Here is a 21,720-nt window from a genome sequence, read left to right as displayed (position 1 = left end):
ATATGGCACGTAGGGGTTTGACCAGTATTAATCACGTGTGCTTTACGCCCGTCTGCTGCGAAACTAGCAGAACTAACACTCCTGAAAGAAACGATATTCCGGAGACATCGCTTAGCCACAGCCTGGGGGTTTTTTCCAGAATGAGAATTTCCACTCTGCAGCGGAGTGTGCGCTGATATGAAACTTCCTGGCAGATTAAAACTGTGTGCCCGACCGAGACTCGAACTCGGGAGGTAGGAGACAAGGTACTGGCAGAACTGAAGCTGTGAGTACCAGGCGTGAGTTTTGCTTCTGTAGCTGAGATACTGGAGCACTTGCCCGTGAAAGGCAAAGGTCCCGAGTTCGAGTCTCGGCCGGGAACGCAGTTTTAATCTGCCAGGAAGTTCCATATCAGCGCACACTCCGCTGCAGAGTGGAAATTCTCATTCTGTAAACATCCCCCAGTCTCTGGCAAAGCCATGTCTCCGCATTATCCTTTCTTTCAGGAGTGCTAATTCTAAAAGTTTCGCAGAAGATCTTCTGTGAAGTTTCGAAGTTAGGAGGCGAGGTACTGGCTGAAGTAAAGCTGTGAGTACCGGGCGTGAGACGTGCTTCGGTAGCTCGGATGATAGAGCACTTGCCCGCGAAATGCAAAGGTCCCGAGTTCGTATGTCGGTCTAGCACACAGTTTTACTCTACCAGGAAGTTTCATATCAGCGCACCCTCGGCTGCAGAGTGGAAATTCTCAATCTGAAAACATCCCCCAGGCTGTGGCTAAGCCACGTCTCTGCAATATCCTTACTTTCAGGAGTGCTAGTTCTGCAAGGTTAGAAGGAGAGCTTCTGTACAGTTTCGAACGTTGGAGACGAGGTACTGGAAGAAGTAAATCTGTGAGTACCAGGAATAAGTCGTACTTCGGTAGCTCAGATGGTAGACACAGTCTGCCTTCGGCAGTGACACAGTGCAGACCGAGTTGCCTGCCGGCCGAGCGCCGGTTTGTTTACACCGGAGCAGCTTCGCGAGTGCGGTGTTGTGAGTCTAGAACGATATGGCACACTCGTACAGAAAAACGACTTTGAAGTTCAGTTTTGCGAACGACTACACACGACCAAAGGCACACGAGATTGAACGTTTCTTAAGAGAAGAGGTAAAAATCGATCCACAGGAAATCGTGGGAATCAATTTATCGATCGTTTCTAATGTCGTCTATGTCAAGCTTGTGGACGAGGCGGCTTGCGAAAGACTTCTACAACGATCACCGAACGGCTATCGTTTCTGTCATGCCGACGGGAATGTTGGTGCGGTTACAGTCGTTCACGCGGGAATGGGGATCCGCACTATACGAGTCTTCGAACTTCCGTTTGAGGTCCCGTCTGAACTTGTTACCGACGCCTTTCGACCATACAGTACAGTTCTATCCCACGTGGCCGAAAAATGGACGAGTCTTACCACGTACCCCGTTTTAAATGGGGTGAGACAAATACGGATAGAACTACGAAAGCACGTCCCGTCTTATTTGTACATAGGAGGTTGTCGAGCGATTATAATCTATGATGGGCAACCTCGCACTTGCTCGGGGTGCGGGAAAGAAGGTCACGTCCGCTCGGAATGCCTCCAGCGACGTTTAGTACAAACTCCACATGATGATGTTCAGGCGCCACAACAGATGACTCTCTTACCGTTGACCTTTGTGGAAGCCCTGAGAGGCGATGTGAGGGAGATTTCCAGTGGGCACCAGCAGCTGCCCCCTATAGAGAACATGGACACCAACGGACTGGAACTCCGACCACCGGTTCCACCACAGCAGACACATGACACCACACAAGAGATGCAGCTGGCGGCCGCTCCAGGCTCATCCGTGGTGGCTGCCAGTGCTCCCACCGAGAGCGTGATAGGCCAGGACCAAGACGGAGGATACGAAACCCAAACGGCCGATGCGGAAGCAAGGCAACGGAAACAGCGTTCGCCGAAGAGAAGAAAGAAGCGTCGACTGACTTCTGCTGACGATAGCCATAGTCCCGAGGGGACAGTGGACGACAACGACAGTATCGACGCGAGACCAGTGGATTCAACAGATACCGAGATGACTATGCAGGAATTACACAGCGACGATCACTTGAACTCTCCTTCTGGTGACCGGAAGGCGGAAGTGGTGATGACAACTGTCCAACATCAGAGCGGTGACGACGTTGCCTCCCATCCTTCGACCAGTTCCGGAAATATGCTGGGGGACTGGGCGCAAGAAATGGACCAACGGGAACCGAATGAAAATACGAACGCGACGATTGAGGATAGTCCTGGCCAGAGGCCGGGAGGGGTCGGGAAATGTTGAACAGCTTAGTGTGGTGAGGAGCGCCGGGGGTGCAGATAGACGCTTAATGACACCGCCCTACAACTGATGAACACACGCCAGGCGTACCGCATTGCCACGATAAACATTAATGGCATTCGGACACCGCTTAAAATTCAAATGCTGTAAGATATGTTACGCGCTGCGGACGTGGATATTGTACTACTACAAGAAGTGCGTTTCACGTCGCCGCCAGAGTTCTACGGTTACGAGGCACATTATTCAGTGCACGATGAAAGTGGATGCGGTGTGGCGATCCTGACCAGGAAAGGAATAGGGCTGGAGGACGTCATGTCCCTCCTTTCGGCACGTGGCATAGCGATCACTGTCGACGGCGTATGTTTCATCAATTTATACGCGCCATCTGGCTCCACAAAACGCAGAGAAAGGGCGACCTTTAACACCGACGAGATAGCACCGTTGTTCGCTGGACGCTATGATAACTATATAGTGGGCGGCGACTTTAATTGTGTCGTCTACAAAAAGGACCAAGTACCTCATTATGTGCCATGCATGGAACTGCGTGCGTTGATTACCGAAATGGCGCTTCTTGATACCTGGGAACTGCAGCATGGCAACAGACCGGGTTATACGTTTGTAACGGAACATTCGGCGAGTAGACTTGATAGAGTGTATGTGACACGAGCTCTACGGACGGCGATACTGGATGCCGAAATCTGGCCAGCGGCTTTTACGGATCATATGGCGTACGTCGGGTACGATTTCACTAACGCGTCAGAAAATATTGCGGAGTAAGGGTCACTGGAAAATGAATTGTGCACTTTTACGTGAGACTGAATGTCGCCGGACGATAGAGGCGACCTGGGAGACCTGCGTTCGCCGCCAACGATCATACACTTCGGTTCTCCAGTGGTGGATCAAATGCGCAAAACCAACGTTACGGAGAACGTTGATACTATACGGGCAGGACAAATCACAGTGGAACCGCACGACGGCTGATTTTTATTTTACAGTCCTGAGGGAGCTTATGACCCAACAACCATCGCCGGAAAGGCATACGGCCATGCGCAGGATAAAAGCCAAGTTATTACAGCTGACTAGACTAAGAATGGAAGGTATAATGGTCCGGGCGAGATTGGCGGACACAGTTGCTGCCGAAACCCCCTCCATGCACCACGTAGTACGTGAACGCCAACGACGACGCAGGACATTGATCAGAGAACTAATCTCTGAAACTGGCCAGCAAGTTGTGAACCAGCGTGATATTGCGCATGTTTACTGACTATTTCCGCCAGTTATATGGACCTGTACAAGTGAACCACGAGACACTACATGTCATCTCGGAAATGCCAGACAGAGGACCACCACTGGATGCAGAGACTTTCATCACAGCGATAACAGAGGACGAGCTGACAGATGCAATTGCCAGGGGGGCTCCGAACAAGTCCCCAGGACAGGACGGCTTCCCAATTGAATTTTACCGCGCCTTTGCATCCCTCATGGGACGGACCTGGATTCAGATGTACAACGAACTCCTGTTACCGCAGACTGAGATACATGCCGAATTCACGGAGGGTATTATCATCCCAATACCCAAACCACGCGGTGGCAGAAGGCCAGGAGATTATAGACCACTCACTCTCTTGAACTGCGACTATAAGATTTTCGCGCGCAGCCTTGGGGCTCGCCTGCGGTCTTCACTTTCTGATAGACTCCTCATAGATCAAACTTGCCTCGGCGGTAAGAGTAACGTACATACGGCGCTCGGTGACTACCGCGATATCATCGCATTTGCAGCGGCATGCCGAGTGCGTGGGGCATTCGTCGCCATTGACTTCGATCATGCGTTCGACAGAGTGGATCATACCTTTTTGCATGCGGTGATGGGCAGATTGGGAATCCCACAGGCCTTCATTCTAGTAATCATGCGACTGTTACACGGCGTGCGATCAACGGTCTCGGTGAATGAACGGGGCACTGACTACATTGTTATTTCAAAGTCAGTTCGTCAAGGTGGCCCCCTTTCGATAATTTTGTATGCAATGGCTTTGGAACCCTGACTATATGGTCTCCGAAGACGGTTGGAGGGAGTGCCGTTGCCACCACTGACCTTTCATTGCCGCGCTTATGCTGACGATGTGATGCTGGTGGCACGGACAGGCGAAGAAGCACGTACGGCGTTGGCATGGATACAGCGATACGGGATGGCGGCTGGAAGCGTGCTTAATCTACAGAAATCACGCTGCATGAATGTCGGTCGAGGATTAAAACCGGGGGAGGAAGGCCCGCTCATGTTAGTTAAGACCATAAAATGCCTAGGTATTACGTTCCACATGGATGTGCAGCGGATAACTACCGACGCATATTGAAGTTGATGCGGACAATGGTGCTGTTACAGAAATTAAGAGCGTTGGATATGATTCAGAGGGTGACCTACGTTAACGTATACCTAGCACCGAGACTCACTCACGTAGCGCATGTCCTGCCTTTAACGCGCACAATGGCATCACGGATACATGCAACTTTCGGAATCTACGTGAGTGTGGGACACCTATTTAAGATCCAATACACAACGCTTACGCTACCACCTGGAGAGGGTGGACTTGGTCTAGTGAACGTATATGAAAAGGCACGGGCGTTATTCGTCAGTACGATTTTCCGACAGTGGCGCGGTCAATTTCGCAATATCTCGGGTGCGTTGGCCGATGTACTAGCGCCGACTTCAATGCTGCCCCCAGTCAATGTGGGCCATATTTCACCGAAGCTGTCACATTTCAAGTCTTTTTTTTTTTTTTTTGGAGCTTAGCTATGTCAGAGATTCCTTCCCAACAACACGACTACCGACGACGCGAGATGTATACCAAATCTTACTGCGCCGGTGTCCCAGGAATACCCTGGAAAAGAAGTACCCAGACAAGAACTGGCGATAGATATGGCGCGTTATACGGAACGTTTATCTCCCAACGTCGGTACGCTCAACATGGTATGTGGTGGTAAATAGGAAGTTCGCAACGAATCAACGGCGGCACGCGATTCATTTCATTTGGCAGACACTCCACTATGTTTAGGCTGCGCAACAGTGGACACCGATGAACATCGTTTAGCATGTAGTGGGACGGTTCCAGTGTGGCACTTGGCACAACAGATATTGGCGTTCCTGTTACGCTCCGCCCCTCACACAATTTCATCACACACACTTTTGTTCCCCCAAGAATCTTATTTTCCGGTCCAATAAACCAATGCAGTGACGTGGGTACGGGGAATGGTGGTGAGCTACGTGTATAACGAATCGGAAAAGGACAAAATTGATTTTTGGCATTTTCTCCTGGATGAACACACGAAGCTGCAACAGCATAAGAAATATGGGCAAGACTTCGCTAATTACTTGCGACTTACATTTACCGACCCGCTGGCCACATGGGGTGTGAAGGGTGAGAGATGAGTTAGACGAAGAAGCAGAGATAGACATCGATCACACTTACGGACCCTTAGTTGATTTCGAGAAGACGACCCAGTCTTACACCAACGTCTGGAGAACGAGTCGATAGATGGCTCTCTTGCTCTATCGAACGTCAGGTCGTGAGCAGGTGTCGCCCCCGACACGAATTTCACTTCATTACTACGGGAGCATGTTTCGTTTACATTTGTACCATCCGCAATGCCTTCATGTCTTTAATTTGGACATTTTCAGATTTATTCATTTCCTTATTACTTAATTTACTAATTAGGCACTATTTCTCAACAAATGGACATTGTAGACACTATTTATGCGGTAGTACAACAAAATGTATGTCAGCAAAGCCTGACATTGGAAATTAGAAACAATAAATAAATAAATAAAATAAAATAAAATAAAAAATAAAAATAAAAATAAATAAATTAGTAACCTTAACAAACAATTAAAAAAAGATGGTAGAGCACTTGCCTGCGAAAGGCATAGGTCCCGAGTTCGAGTCTTAGTCGGGCACAAAGTTTTAATCTGCCAGGAAGTTTCATATCAGCGCACATTCCGCTGCAGAGTGGAAATTCTCATTCTGGAAACATCCCCCAGGCTGTATCTAAGCGATGTCTCCGCAATATCCTTTCTTTCAGGACTGCTAGTTCTTCAACTTTCGCTAGAGAGCTTCTGTAAAGTTTCGAAGGTAGGAGACGAGGTACTGGCAGAAGTAAAGCTGTGAGTACTGTCGTGAGTCGTGCTACGGTAACTCAGATGGTAGAGCACTTGCCCGTAAAAGGCAAAGGTCCCGAGTTCGAGTCTCGGTCGGGCACTCTGTTTTAACCTGCCAGGAAGTTTCATGTCTGCGCAAACTCGGCAGCAGAGTGGAAATTCTTATTCTGAAAACATCCCCCAGGCTGTGGCTAAGCCACTTCTCCGCAATATCCTATCTTTCAGGTGTGCTAGTTCTGCGAGATTCGCAGGAGAGGTTCTGTAAAGTTTGGAAGGTTGGAGACGAGGTACTGGCAGAAGTAAAGCTGTGAGTACTGTCCTGAGTCGTGCTACGGTAGCTCAGATGGTAGTGCACTTGCCCGTGAAAGGCAAGGGTCACTAGTTAAACTCTCGGTCGGCCACACATGTTTAATCTGCCAGGAAGTTTCATATCAGCGCACACTCCGCTGCAGAGTGGAAATTCTCATTCTGGAAACATCCCTTAGTCTGTGGCTAAGCCATGTCTCCTCAATATCCTTTCTTTCAGAAGAGCTGGATCTGCAAGGTTTGTAGGAGAGCTTCTGTAAAGTTTGAAAGGTAAGAGACGTGGTACTGGCAGAAGTATAGCTGTGAGTACCGGGCGTTAAACGTGCTTCGGTAGCTCAGATGGTAGAGCACTTGCCCGCGAAAGGCAAAGGTCCCGAGTTCGAATTTCGGTCTAGCACACAGTTTTAATCTGCCAGGAACTTTCATATCAGCGCACACTCCGCTGGAGAGTGGATATTCTCATTCTGGTAACATCCCCCAGGCTCTGGCTAAGCAATGTCTCCGCAATATCCTTTCTTTCAGGTGTGCTAGTTCTGCAAGGTTTGCAGGAGAGATTCTGTAAAGTTTGGAAGGTAGGAGATGAGGTACTCTCAGAAGTATAGCTGTGAGTACCGGGATTGAGTCGTGCTTCGGTAGCTCAGATGACAGTCTGCCTTCGGCGGTGCTACGGCACGGACGTCTGTTTACGTCCCTGCCGGAGAAGTTCGCGCTAGCGCAGTTGTTCACCTCTTCGGCTTACTCGTGCGTTTAGACGACTCGATATCGAATGGCACATGCATACCGAAAGACGACTCTCAAGATTAGTTTTTCGAATGAATATGCGAGACCGAAAGCCTACGACATAGAAAGGTTCCTACGAGACGAAGTTAAACTTGACTACAACGAACTTATAGGAATCCAACTCTCCATAGTGAGCAGTGTTGTTTACGTCAAGCTGATTAACGATGCAGTATGTGACAGAATCATCCGAGATACTAAACATGGACTCAAATTTCGTCATTCTGATGGACATGTTGGAGAAGTAACTATTGATCATGCAGGACTGGGCTTACGAAACATACGTATTTTCGAACTTCCCTTCGAGGTTCCGTCTGACTTGGTCGTTGACGCCTTACGCCCATATGGAAGAGTGCTTAGCCACGTTGAGGAAAAATGGTCCAACTTCACGACTTACCCCGTTCTCAATGGGGTGCGTCAAATCAGAATAGAACTCACACACCATGTACCCTCGTACTTGTTCATCAGCGGATGCAGAGCTATAGTCATCTACGATGGACAACCCAAAACATGCTCAGGCTGCGGGAAAGAGGGCCACGTCCGTTCCGAATGTATGCAGCGCAGGATAGTGCAAGTTCCAAACGGCGACCCCGTACCTCCGTCCACGTTGACGCCGCTGCCACTAACGTATGCGGACGCATTTCGAACGGATCCCATCCCGAAAAATGACCAGCTACAGAATCCTGACAGTTTACGGCAACCGATTGCGGCAGAGACCGCCTCCAGTGACGAAACGACGCACACCTCTGCCGCTCCGGCGCCGACGACGCACTTAACCGAGCGGAAAGGATCGGCAGGAGAAATGGAAATTGATCCTGCCGTTGTGCCGACAGCTGCTTTCGTCCCTGAGCACCGGGAGTCACTTCCGCACTCCGATACGGAGGCGCACACGCGCAAACAACGATCGCCGAAGCGCCACAAGTAAGCGACACGGCCTACTGCAGTCCACGTCAGATGGACTTGGGTGTAACGTCGATACAGTGCATCCGGATGCGCAACGGGAGGTTCTAACTCCCACACAGCAGTACGACGCGAATCATGCTACGCAGGGGTTGAATACAAACACACCGGACGGAAAGCCGACGGAAGGAGTCCCTCCACCCACCGCAGCAACGCCACCGCCTTTGGTCAGCCCGGCCGGAGAGACACGACGGGAGCTGGACCTCCAGCACAGGAACTGGGCCGACGAATCCGATACTGACCCCCACACCGACGACGCACCCGCAATGGCGAGTGCTGCGTCCACCGGATGTTAACCGCGCAGAAGATGCAGACTGACGCACAGACAGCATGTCACCGGGCAGCAGCACACACATTAACATAAGCGTTCATGTGCGCTTTACGCACTGAGGAACAGCGGCAAGCATATCGAACAGCTTCTATTAATATTAATACGATCAGAACAACTATCAAATTGCAATTATTACGAGACATGTTGCATGCGTCAGACGTCGACATCGTTCTGCTGCAGGAAGTATGTGTTGAGAGCTTCCCCGACCCCTATGAGTACGATACGTACATTGCACCTACTACCGACGGCGGCAGCGTAACAGCGATACTTCTACGTAGCGGCATAGTAACCGAGGACGTGGTGTACCTGCCGTCTGCGCGAGGACTGGCGCTCACAGTGCTGGGAGTACGGGTCGTTAACATTTACGCACCGTCGGGGTCAGACAGACGGCGCGACCGATCCCGATTTTACGCAGAGGAGATTGCAACACTATTCTTAGGTCGGTATGACCATGTCTTATTTGGAGGCGACTTCAACTGCGTGCTCGCACCAAAAGATCAACACCCACGTTATACTTCATGCCCGGAGCTGCGGCAACTTATACAGGACATGAATCTCATTGATACATGGGAGAAGATACATGGCGACAGATGTGGATACACCTAAGTCACGAGTCACTCTGCAAGTCGTCTCGATCGCATTTACGTAACACGTCGTCTCGAACCTGCGATCCTCGATGCGGAATTGTGGCCTGTCGCCTTTTCAGATCACACAGCATATATATGCCCGGTCTCGCTGAGTCGTCAACAAGTGTGGAGGAGTCGCAGTGTTAGGAAACTGAATACAGCACGCCTTAGGGAACCTGAGTGCAGACGCATAGTCGAAGACACTTGGCATGTGTGTGAACGACGCCTCCTGACATATCCGACGACGTTGCAGTGGTGGCTGGAATGCGTTAAGCCTGCATTGCGCCGAGCGTTAATTGCATACGGAAGAGAGCAGATGATGTGGAGGCGGTACACGACGGAATTTTATTTCACGATGCTACGCGAACTTTCTGTACAAGCACCTTCACAGGAGCGACGTGCCGGTATAAAACGAGCACAGGCCCAAATAATTTCCATAACGCGCCGCCGACTGGAGGGTGTCGCAATCAGCGCAAGGGCCTTTGAACGAGTCCGTGGAGAATCCCCGTCGATGTATCACGTTATCAGAGAAAAACAACGTAGCCGCAGAACCTTAATACAGACGGTCGTACTGCCAGATGGTCGCCGCATGACAACGCAAAAAGACATTGCCAACGCTTTCGTGGAACACTACGGTCATCTCTATGAAGAAGCGGAACACGATCAGGCAGCCTTTCATGAGGTCCGACGAACGCTCTCCGCGTGTCTCGACGAGTCGGCCAACCTGGAGTTAACAGGTGAAATCACAGTTGACGACGTAATGGAAGCGTTTGATAAGGGAGCGTCGCACAAATCGCCGGGACCCGACGGGTTTCCGTTAGAGTTCTATCGTACATTTAATGATCTCATGATTCCACGATGGACTGCCATGTACTGCGAATTGATGTCTCCCAACGTGCCTCTTCCACCCTCCTTCGTGGAAGGAATGATCATCCCCATCCACAAACCATCTGGCGGCACAGGGATGCAGGTCTACCGGCCACAGACCCTACTTAATTGCGACTACAAGATCTACGCCAGGATACTTGCAGCACGCTTTAAACGCGTAATACGCCAAGTGATTTCACTCGACCAAACCCAGCTAGGAGGAGCTAGCAATATACAAACGGCACTCAGCGACTACCGCGATGTTATCGCACTGGCTTCAACATGTCGTCTCCGGGGTGTATTGGTATCGATAGACCTCGATCGCGCATTTGACAGGCTGAGTCATGCTTATCTCACAGACATGATGACGAAAATGAAGTTTCCGGAATGTTTTGTCACTGTCGTCATGAGACTACTCCACGGAGCCACATCCAAAGTGCTCATCAATGGACGCTTGGTGGGACCCATCACCATCTCACGATCGGTCAGACAAGGGTGCCCGCTGTCAACGTTATTGTATGCCATCGCTGTCGAGCCGCTGCTCTGCGGGCTCCGGAATCGACTCCAAGGAATGACGATAAGGCACAACAAGTTTATATGCCGAACATACGCAGATGACCTAGTGTTTTTAGCACGGTCAGGCGACGAGGCAAGAGCGGTCTTGCATTGGATTAATTTGTATTGTATGGCTACGGGAAGTCGCCTGAACATGGCAAAGTCGGGAGCGATGAACATCGGGAGAGGACTCCCGACAGGAAGTGTAGCACCATTACAGCCGGTCAACAAGATGAAATGCCTACGAATTATCTTCACTACAGACGTTCGACGCACGGTGGCACTGAGTTACAGACATCTTCTGCAAAAAATTCGTGCGGGTGTCCGAAGTCACAGGTTAAGGGCACTGGATATGATACAACGGGTCACCTTTGCCAGCACTTATCTCGCCTCTCGCATCCCCCACCTGGCACAAGTTCTTCCTATGCCGGAGGTGTTGGCCCGCCGAATCCTGGCGGCACTAGGATATTTTGTGAGCACAGGTCTGCTTTTTAAGGTAGGATACGAAACCCTCACCCTTCCTCGTAGTCGTGGAGGTCTTGGACTAGTCCACGTACGCGACCGAGCAGTGGCTATTTATGTAACCACAATGATAAAGATGTGGACACGACACCAGACAAGTCTGACGGGCAGCTTGATAGACGAACTTGCTCCACCTTCTCGTTCGGCTCCGGTAGCGGTGGCTCACATCTCACCATCGCTTGCCCATATGCGAACCTTCTTTGTGGAACACAGTTATGTACATATGGAACTACCGACTACCAGGACGGCAACGGCACGTGATATATATCACATCTTGACTCGACGACGGCCGAATAATGCCGTAGAGCGCCGCCAACCAACAGTTACGTGGTCAGTGGTATGGCGTACAGTGCACCACCCACACCTTGATACGGGAACGCGCGCACTGTGGTATCAGGTGGTAAATGGGAAATACGTGACTCGTTCCAGGTTGCATACAATTCATATGGCGGACGAGCCACTGTGTCCGCAGTGCAATGTTATAGACACTGATGAGCATCGCCTGATATGCGGTCCTTCGGCGGCCGTATGGTGTTTGGTCAAAAAAATGATCGCCTTCCTCCTTCGGGTGGGGCCGCAAACAATAGAACCACGCACACTACTTCTCCCAGATAGGGCATATTATCCCCGAACGAAGACAAACGCAGTGACTTGGATTCGAGGTTTGGCTGTGCATTATCTTTTCCGCGACGGCAGTAAAAATGTGCTTGACTTTTGGGCCTAACTACAGGAACATCACTCACAGCTTATGAGACATCCGAGATATCGAACATATTACGCAAATTTTTTAGGGAGTGCCTTGCTTGATCCCCCACTCAGTTGGGGTGTCCCGGGTAGGAGAATGTAATTATTGTCTATAAGTATCAGAACAAGAAAGGACCAGGACAGTGGAGAGGATCCACAAACACACGTGAAGACGTACCCGACACCAACGTGAGGTATGACGGGATTAGCGAGGTACGCGCCTAAAAGAGGATCGTAGACCGTTATTGTTTTGTACTGACAGAAGCAGGATACTTTATTTTAATCTTTTCACTATTATGTAAAAAAAAGAAAGTCCACTTATTTTTGTTTCCCATAAAAATTTGATTTTATAAAGTCATCATCTTATATATTTAAAGAAAATGCTAGAAGCAGTTTATGTTTTGGGCTCGGACTATTACGCCAGAGATCTCGGGTTCGATTCCTCCTCTGTCACTTTTTTTCTTCTGTTTCATTTTCCTCCTTTCTTTCAGGAGTGCTAGTTCTGCAAGGTTCGCAGGAGAGCTTCTGTAAAGTTTCGAAGGTAGGAGACGAGGTACTGGCAGAAGTAAAGCTGTGAGTACTGGGCGTGAGTCGTTCTTCGGTAGCTCAGATGGTAGAGCACTTGCCCGCGAAAGGCAAAGGTCCCGAGTTCGAGTCTCGGCCGGGCACACAGTTTTAATCTGCCAGGAAGTTTCAATACGCAGGCATATTTGGAATAATTATCAATGACTATTAAAAATGTTTAAATCCGTTCCCCCTTGTCGATTAAATCCACCTGGCACAGGTCGTCCAAACCTTTAATCATAACATGTCTTCGAGGGTACGTTTTGCGTGCTGGTCTGTGTAGTTCTCGAACTACAGTCTCCATGCTTCATTCGAATGAGCTGTATTACAAGCGGCAGCTGATGCCATGAGCAGTCGTAGCCGGTGTGTTAGTTCCTTGGGATCGTCGTAATTTATGTGCTGTGAGAGCCGATTTCTCACTCTCTTACGCTGATTGTTAATGCCATCACCAATTCTGTTTTTTTCGCCATCCAATATAGATTTTATAATGTATTTGTATTTCACCTTGCTTCAGCTTTGTGCATTCTCTTGGAGATCAGTCAAAAGCAATATTTTACGATTCCTTTCCAGATCTTTAAGCGAATAATTTACAGTTCTTGTGGGTCTTAGGAAAATAAGGTACAGTACACCGGCTGTTCTTTGAAACTGTTTACCGCCGGTCTGTATTGTTTTTTACATTTAAAGTTATAAGCTGTGTGCCTAACATGTATGGTTTTACGTCACTGACACAAAATATTTTGTGTGTCATAGCGTCGCTGTGGCGCTCTGCCGGCGACTATCGAGTGCACTGGGTGCAACCGGTTACATGTAGTGGCACATTTCGGCACGAACGTCGCCTGCTGCTTGGGTTCTGAGGCCATCCTCGGCTCCTTTCGGCGGCTGGCTGATTCGGTGAAGGCAACTAGCAGCGCACTCGGGGTGCAGTCTAAGCTGTCTATTTGTAGCATCGTATACAGGGTTGATCGCGGTCATATGGTTTTTGTCAGAATGGAAGGTGTAAACGTGAGGCTCAGACGACTCTGCGACGGTATCGGATGCAAATTTCTCGACCTCCATCATCGAGTGCAGAATTGTAGGGTTCCCCTCAATAGGTCAGGCGTGCACTACACGCAGGATGCGGCTACTAGGGTAGCGGAGTAAGTGTAGCGTGCACTTGGGGCTTTCTTACCTTAGAGAACTCCTCCCTTGGGAGCAAAGACGATTTACCCGTTAAATCAGCCTCAGCGACCTCAGAGAATCTGGGTCCTCGCAGATCTGAGATAGAAAAGATTACTACGATTTTAGTAAACTGCAGGAGCATCCAAGGAAAGGCCCGAGAATTAGAATAGCTTACTGACGGTATTGGGAACAGAACTTTGGTTGAAACCAGACGTCAGTGACAACTAAATCCTACGTTCAGAATGGAAGATTTATCGTAAGGATAGGTTAGTCACCAATGGAGATGGCGTATTTATTGCAGTAAAAAAATTCCATAAAATCTAGCGAGGTTATCACGGATTCCGAATGTGAATTGATGTGGGTGAAATTGAGTATCAAAGAACGGTCAAAAGTGTTGATCGGATGCTTTTATAGACCATCTGGATGAGGATCTGTAGTTTTACAGTGCTTCAGACAGAACTTGCAGAGTGTCATTAATAATATTCCTAACGATGCCGTTGTAATAGTGGGTGACTTCAATGTGGTGTCACCGCCAGACACCACACTTGCTAGGTGGTAGCCTTTAAATCGGCAGCGGTACGTTAGTATACGTTGGACCCGCGTGTCGCCACTGTCAGTGATGGCAGACCGAGCGCCGCCACACGGCAGGTCTAGAGAGACTTCCTAGCACTCAGCCCCAGTTGTACAGCCGACATTGCCAGCAATGGTTCACTGACAAATTACGCTCTCATTTGCCGAGACGATAGTTAGCATAGCCTTCAGCTACTTGATTTGCTTCGACCTAGCAAGGCGCCTTTATCATTTGCTATTTATCTTATGATGCATGTACCATCAGACCGATGTTAATTAATTATGGATTAAAGTTAAGTATTCCAGCAGCAACGTACATTATTGGCTATATTAATTACCTGTTCCTGTTCCAGACTTCATGCCAGCCTGCGTGAGCTTAAACGCATGCCTTTCGGCTACCAATCGTAGTGGCTTGGCTGTCTTGCCAAGTCACAACAAATTGGCCATGAGAATTTTGCTTTCGTATTGATTTACATGTGTCATGGCTTCGCCACAATCTCCAGATGAACTGTCCGAATTTTATCGCTTACAGAATCAGCAGACGCAGGCCTTATTGGATGCCCTTGGACAGCTCATCCAAGGTCAACGTGCAATGCAAAACGATGCGGCAGCCGCCGCTCCACCGCTCACGCAGCCACAACACCCAGTTGCACCACCTTTTCGTCCTTTTGATGCGGCACTGGAAAGCTGGAATGAGTGGTCACGCCAATTTGGATTTCATCTCGCCGCCTACAGAATTCAAGGTAACGAGCGGCAGCCTTTTTTATTAGCGTGCGTCGGCGTCCAAACGTACCGTGTGATAGTCAAGTTGTTTCCCCGACGCGACGTAGCAACTCTGTCCTACGAAGAAATTTTGTCTGCATTAGACGCATATTTCAAAGAATCAGTCAATATAGTTGCCAAACAGGTATACGTTCTTTCGTACAAAACGTGCGGCAGGTCAGACTAATAGGGAGTGGGTTGCAACCTTGCAAGGCCTTACTAGGGATTGTGCTATTGAGTGTCAATGTGGACTCCCTTATTCAGATACTATGGTGCGTGATGCAATTGCCCAGAACGTTTTTGATGTTCGCATAAGGGAACAGATTTTCAAACTAGTCATTCCCTCCCTTCAACAAATGATGGACATATTGGATCGGCAGGACACACTTGACTTTGCTCAGGAATCATTTGATACATCGCCACCTGTGTGTCACGTTAACCGGCCCGCCGGGCGAGCTGCACGGAACAGTAAACAGTATTCGCGCCCAGCCGCGCCAAAGCCGCCTGGCTCTCAGCCACGTGTCCCGCGCCAGCATGCAAATGCAGTGAAATCATGCCCGCGGTGTGCTACTAGACATTCGCGTGAGAATTGCCTGTCACTCCAGGCTATTTGCTTTTTCTGTAGTAAAAAAGGACATGTTCAAAGTGTTTGCCAGAAAAAGCTCCGATCGGACACTCACAAATATTCCAGGCCCTTTGCTTCGCGCCGGAATCGGAATCGAACCAAGGATACTCAGGCTCGCGACACTTCGCCCATGGAAATTCATGTAGTTCATGCCACTCCGCCCAGTGCAACTCTCTCTAACAGTGACTGTGTTCGCCCCACGGATAGTGTGCGTCGACATCGCCGGAAATCCCGTCAAGTCGCAAGTGATTCTGTACCAGTGTCAGTTCACGTTGCAGGAGACAGTCGCTCTTGTCGTCAGCAGGACAATAATCTTTTTGTTGATTTGGACATCGACGGCAACGTGATACCGTTCCAGCTCGATACCGGAGCTGCAGTTTCACTACTCAATCACGACACGTACAAACAGCTGGGCACACCTCCGTTGCATGCTGCAAATGTTAAGCTCAGTAGTTATTCAGGACAGCAGATCCCTGTGTTGGACAGTGCAGCCTTCTTGCAACATACAAGGGACAAACAAAACTTGTGTCAGTTTACGTCCTTCGTTCTTCTTCTGCAGTGAACTTGTTTTGTTTCGATTTATTTCAGTTGTTTAAGTTGTCTATAGTCAATCAGGTCCTATCAGTGAACCAGACTGTGCCTTCAGCCGGTGTTTCTCGTCTATGTGAACAATTTGCGGAAATTTTTGCACCGGGCCTTGGTTGCGCTACGAACTATAAAGCACATTTGGAACTGAAAGTCAACGCGCAACCGAAATTTTTCAGAGCGCGCAAGAACATTACACGATTTGGAATCTCATGGTGTAATTGAACGTGTGCAGGCTTCCCTCTGGGCATCACCCTTAGTCATTTTGCAAAAACCTTCGGGAAAATTGAGACTTTGTGTGGACTTCAAGGCAACAGTGAATCCACAACTAGTGACTGCATCTTTTCCCTTACCCCGCACGAAAGATCTTTTTGACAAACTGTGCCCGGGTAAATATTTTTTGAAATTGGACCTAGCAGATGAGTACTTGCAAATACCGGTGGACGAAGAATCCCATCGCGTTTTTGTGGTTAACACGCATCTTGGTTTGTACCGATTCAAACGACTGCCATCCGGGTGTGCATCCGCCCCTGCGTTGTTTCAGCAACATTTACAAACTGTTTGTGCGTCGGTCCCTACTGCAGCAAACTATCTGAACGATATTGTGATCTCCGGAAAGACAGAAGAAGGACATTTAGCCAATCTCCGAACATTATTTCAGGTCTTGCGACAAAATGGTCTTCGCTTGCGGAAGGACAAATGTGTGTTTTTTCCTCATGACTTACCCTATCTGGGACAAGTACTCAATGCCCAAGGCATACATCCCAGTCCACAGCACCTCCGTGCCATACAAGACTTGCCTTCGCCGCAGAATTTGAAGCAGCTACAGAGTGTGCTGGGAAAAATCAATTACTACCATAAATATGTGCGCCACGCCTCTTCCATTTCAGCTCCGCTTCATCGCTAGACCACAAACCTTTGTCATCACTTTTTCATCCGACCAAGCCTGTACCTCCACGTACAGCGCAGAAATTCAGTCGCTGGTCTATTTTCCTCTCCCAGTACCGCTACGATATCTTGTATCGGTCCGCTGCTAAGCACGGAAACGCTGATGCGTTGTCCCGTTTGCCTGTTGCTGAGGATAGAGCATTCGATTCCTCCGAACTTGCTTGCATGTTCATTTATTCGGAAACCGATGACGTGGTCGAATCGTTTCCGATTGATTTTCGTCGTGTAGCTACAGCCACAGCTGCCGACCCTGTCCTTGCTACCGTTCTGCGTTTTGTTGCTACGCAATGGCCCTTGTCAACGTCACGGATCGAGGATCCGTTGGTTCGCCGACTTTTTGCTCACAAGGAGAGACTTTTTGTACGACGTGGTGTTTTGCTGTTGCGTTCTGATAATGATCAGTCCAGGATCGTGGTCCCATATTCGTTACAGTCCTCTGTCTTAAAGCTTCTCCACCAAGGACATTGGGGTCTAGTGAGAACGAAACAACTTGCTCGTCAGCACTGTACTTGGTTCGGAATTGATGCTGCGATTACGAATATGTGCTCTTCTTGCATGACGTGTGCCGAACAACAATCCGCACCACCGCGGATATTTTTTGCATGGCCAAAAGTAACTTCCCCTTGGCAACGCGTACACGTCGATTTTGCTGGTCCATTCTGGAATGCTCGATGGTTGGTTGTGGTAGATTCATTCAGTAATTTTCCTTTTGTTGTCCGGATGTCTTCCACGACGTCATCTGCCACCATCCAAGCATTATCCGCTATCTTTTGCATTGAAGGTCGTCCACAGACTATTGTTTCCGACAATGGCCCACAATTCATGTCCGCAGAATTTCAGTCATTCTGCAAGGCCAATGGTATTCAACATCTGACGTCCGCGACGTTTTCGCCACAGTCAAACGGTGCCGCTGAACGTTTGGTCAGGACTTTCAAGTCACAGATGTTGAAGTTGAAAGAGTCGCATTCTCGGGAGGACGCGTTATTGCTCTTTTTGTCCTCGTATCGCTCTCAGCCCCGAGATATTCGCTCGCCGGCTGAGCTGCTTCACGGTCGCACTCATCGAACCTTGATGTCTTTGCTACATCCGCCGCATCAGTTCCCTGTGCAGCGGCAGCCACCTGCTTTTGCTCCAGGCGACGTTGTCTATAATCGCAACTATCGCGGTTCACGGCGTTGGCTCGCAGGGCGCATTCTTCGCTGCCTTGGCCGCGCTATGTATCTGGTTTTGGGGGCCTCTGGTGAGGTGCGTCAGCATCTCAATCAGCTGCGCCTCTGTCGTCGCAAGTGTTCTGCCGCTCCCCGTCTGCTTTCAGCGGCGGTACCGTCCGGTCAGCGCCCTGGGGACCCATCTACTGGCTCGCCTCAGTCCCTGGTGTTACCGACGCTGCCTTCCATTTTGCCCCATGACGACGCGCCGCCGCCGCCGCCGCCGCCTATTCTCCCGCCGGCGACGCCCACAAAGGACGCGTCGCTGCAATCGCCGGGCGCCTCCCTGGGTCACGCGCCGCCGATCGCTTCCCGGGACCAGTTGTCCTCCACCATGGAACTCTTGCCCGCTCCTGACCATCTGTCGTCTTCGTCCGTCGGGTGCTCCGGCTCGATGGAGGTCGACCCTTCGGCCCCTCCTGTTTCTCTACGGGCGCATACACCGCATGTTGGCGTGCACCCTGGACTAGGTTTTCAGGCGTTTCCTAGCTCCCCTCGGACCGAATGGCAGGGTGCGGGTGGCACAGCCTCGTCTGTTGTTAGGCTCCCCACCTCGTCGCATACGTGAACATGGGGTCCTCCCCGCGGCGGGCGGAAGCCTTATAACACAACCGTGCGCCGATTTACGGGGGAAGAATGTGGTGTCACCGCCAGACACCACACTTGCTAGGTGGTAGAATTTAAATCGGCAGCGGTCCGTTAGTATACGTCGGACCCACGTGTCGCCACTGTCAGTGATGGCAGACCGAGCGCCGCCACACGGCAGGTCTAGAGATACTTCCTAGCACTCAGCCCCAGTTGTACAGCCGACGTTGCTAGCAATGATTCACTGACAAATTACGCTCTCATTTGCCGAGACGATAGTTAGCATAGCCTTCAGCTACGACATTTGCTACGACCTAGCAAGGCGCCTTGATCATTTGCTATTTATCTTATGAAGCATGTACCATCAGACCGATGTTCACCAATTATGGATTAAAGTTAAGTATTCCAGCAGCAACGTACATTATTGGCTATATTAATTACCTGTTCCAGTTCCAGACCTCACGCCAACCTGCGTGAGCTTAAACGCGTGCCTTTCGGCTACCAATCATAGTGGCTTGGCTGTCTTGCCAAGTCACAACACTCAACTTGCCAGGTGTAGATTGGGAGTGTTATGTTATCAAAACTGGTGCCAGAGACAGGGAATCGTGTGGCATTTTTCTGCATATCTTGTCCGAAAACTACCTTGAGCAGATAGTGAACCAACGCAAGAGCGTTACGTCTGAGACCTGCTGGAAACAAACAGATCCGAACTTACTGATTCACTTAACGTATAGGAACGTGTCGGTGATGATAAGACTGTGACAGCATCTATGACGACCGGTCCTACAAGGAATGTTAAGAAAGGTAGGATGATATATTTGCTCAGCGAGGGTGACAGGTTATAAATTTCAGAATATCTCAGAAGTCAGCATCAAATATTCGGTGATGGGGACGAAGATGTAGAGAACTAATGGAAAAAAATTCAAAGCCATCGTTTAATATTCCCTAGACAAGTATGTTCAGCTTAAGGTTTTAAGAAATGGGAAAGATCCGTCCTGGTTTAATAGCTGTGTTACAGAAGCGCTACGTAAACAAAAAGCACTTCATCTCAGATTCAAGAGAAGCAAAAACCTAGCAGACAAACAAAAGCTGAACGAAGCGAAAATGAGCCTAAAGAGAGCAATGAGAAAAGCGTTCAGTGATTTTGAAAGTAAGACGTTGTCAACCGACCTGAGTAAAAAGCCTAAGAGATTTTGGTGGTAAGTAAAATCTGAAGTGGGTCAAAATCATCTGTTCATTCTCTCAGCGACCACACCGACACCGAAACATAAGATAACAGACAGAAGGCCGAAAAACAGAATTCAGTATTCCGTAGTTGTTTAACTGTGGATGATCGTAACATTGTCCCTCCTTTCAATCGTCGTACGAACATCGAAGTGGCAGATATTGAGATAACCGATCGCGGAATGTAAAATCACCTACAACACTTAGTAGTGGAAAGGCTTTAGGACCAGATGAGATACATATAACATTCTATAAAGATTACGCGGAAGAACTTGCTACCCCTTCTAGCAGTAATTCATGGTAGATCGCTTGAGAAACGAAAGGGACCTAACGACTGGAAAAAAGCGAAGGTCATTCTCGTTATTAAGAAAGGCCGTAAGACAGATCCACACAATTATAGACCTATATCGTTGGCATCAATCTGTAGTAAAATTATGGAACACGTTTTACGCTCAAGAATTATGAGGTTTTTTGAAAATGAACAACTCCTCTACAAAAATCAACAGGGATTCCGCAAACAGAGATTCTGCGAAACTCAGCTCGCTCTGTTCCTCCATGAGATCCACAGCGTAGAGGACAACGGCGCTCAGATTGATGCCGTGTTCCTTGATTTCAGTAAGGCATTTGACACCGTCCCTCAATGCCGTTTAGTGAAAAAATACGAGCTTACGGTGCACCGAACCAGACCTACGACTGGTTTCAAGACTTTCTTGCATATGGAAACCAACACGTCGCTCTTAACGGAAATAAATCAACAGATGTAAAGGTAATATCTAGAGTACCACATGGAAGTGTGGTAGGACCGTTACTGTTTACAATTTATATAAATGATCTAGTATAAAGCCTCTGATGTATTTTGAGGCTGTTCGCAGATGATGCAGTTGCGTCTACCAAAGTAGCAACGCCAGAAGAGAATTTGGAGAACGACCTGCAGAGAATTGATGAATGGTGCAGAATTTGGCAGTTGATCCTGAACGTACATAAATGTAACATATTGCGCATACATAGGAAAAGAAATGCACTACTGTACAGCTACACTGTTGATGACAAACAGCTAGAGACAGCGTCACCCGTAAAATATCTAGTAGTAACTACCCAGAGCAACCTTAAGTGGAATGACCGTATAAAACAGATAGTGAGAAAAGCAGACACTGGACTCAGATTCATCGGAAGAATCTTAAGGACATGTAACTCATCCACGAAAGAAGTGACTTATAATGCGCCTGCTCGCCCGATTATTGAGTATTGTTCGTCTGTCTGGGATTCCTATCAGGTAGGACTAATGAGGAGATAGAGAATATCTAACGAAGAGCGGCGCGTTTCGTCACAGGACCATTCAGCTGGC

This window comes from Schistocerca cancellata, chromosome 3 (genome assembly GCF_023864275.1).
Source record: "Schistocerca cancellata isolate TAMUIC-IGC-003103 chromosome 3, iqSchCanc2.1, whole genome shotgun sequence".
NCBI lineage: Eukaryota > Metazoa > Arthropoda > Insecta > Orthoptera > Acrididae > Schistocerca > Schistocerca cancellata.
The sequence above is the reverse complement of the archived record's forward strand: the minus strand, read 5'-3'. Positions refer to the sequence as shown.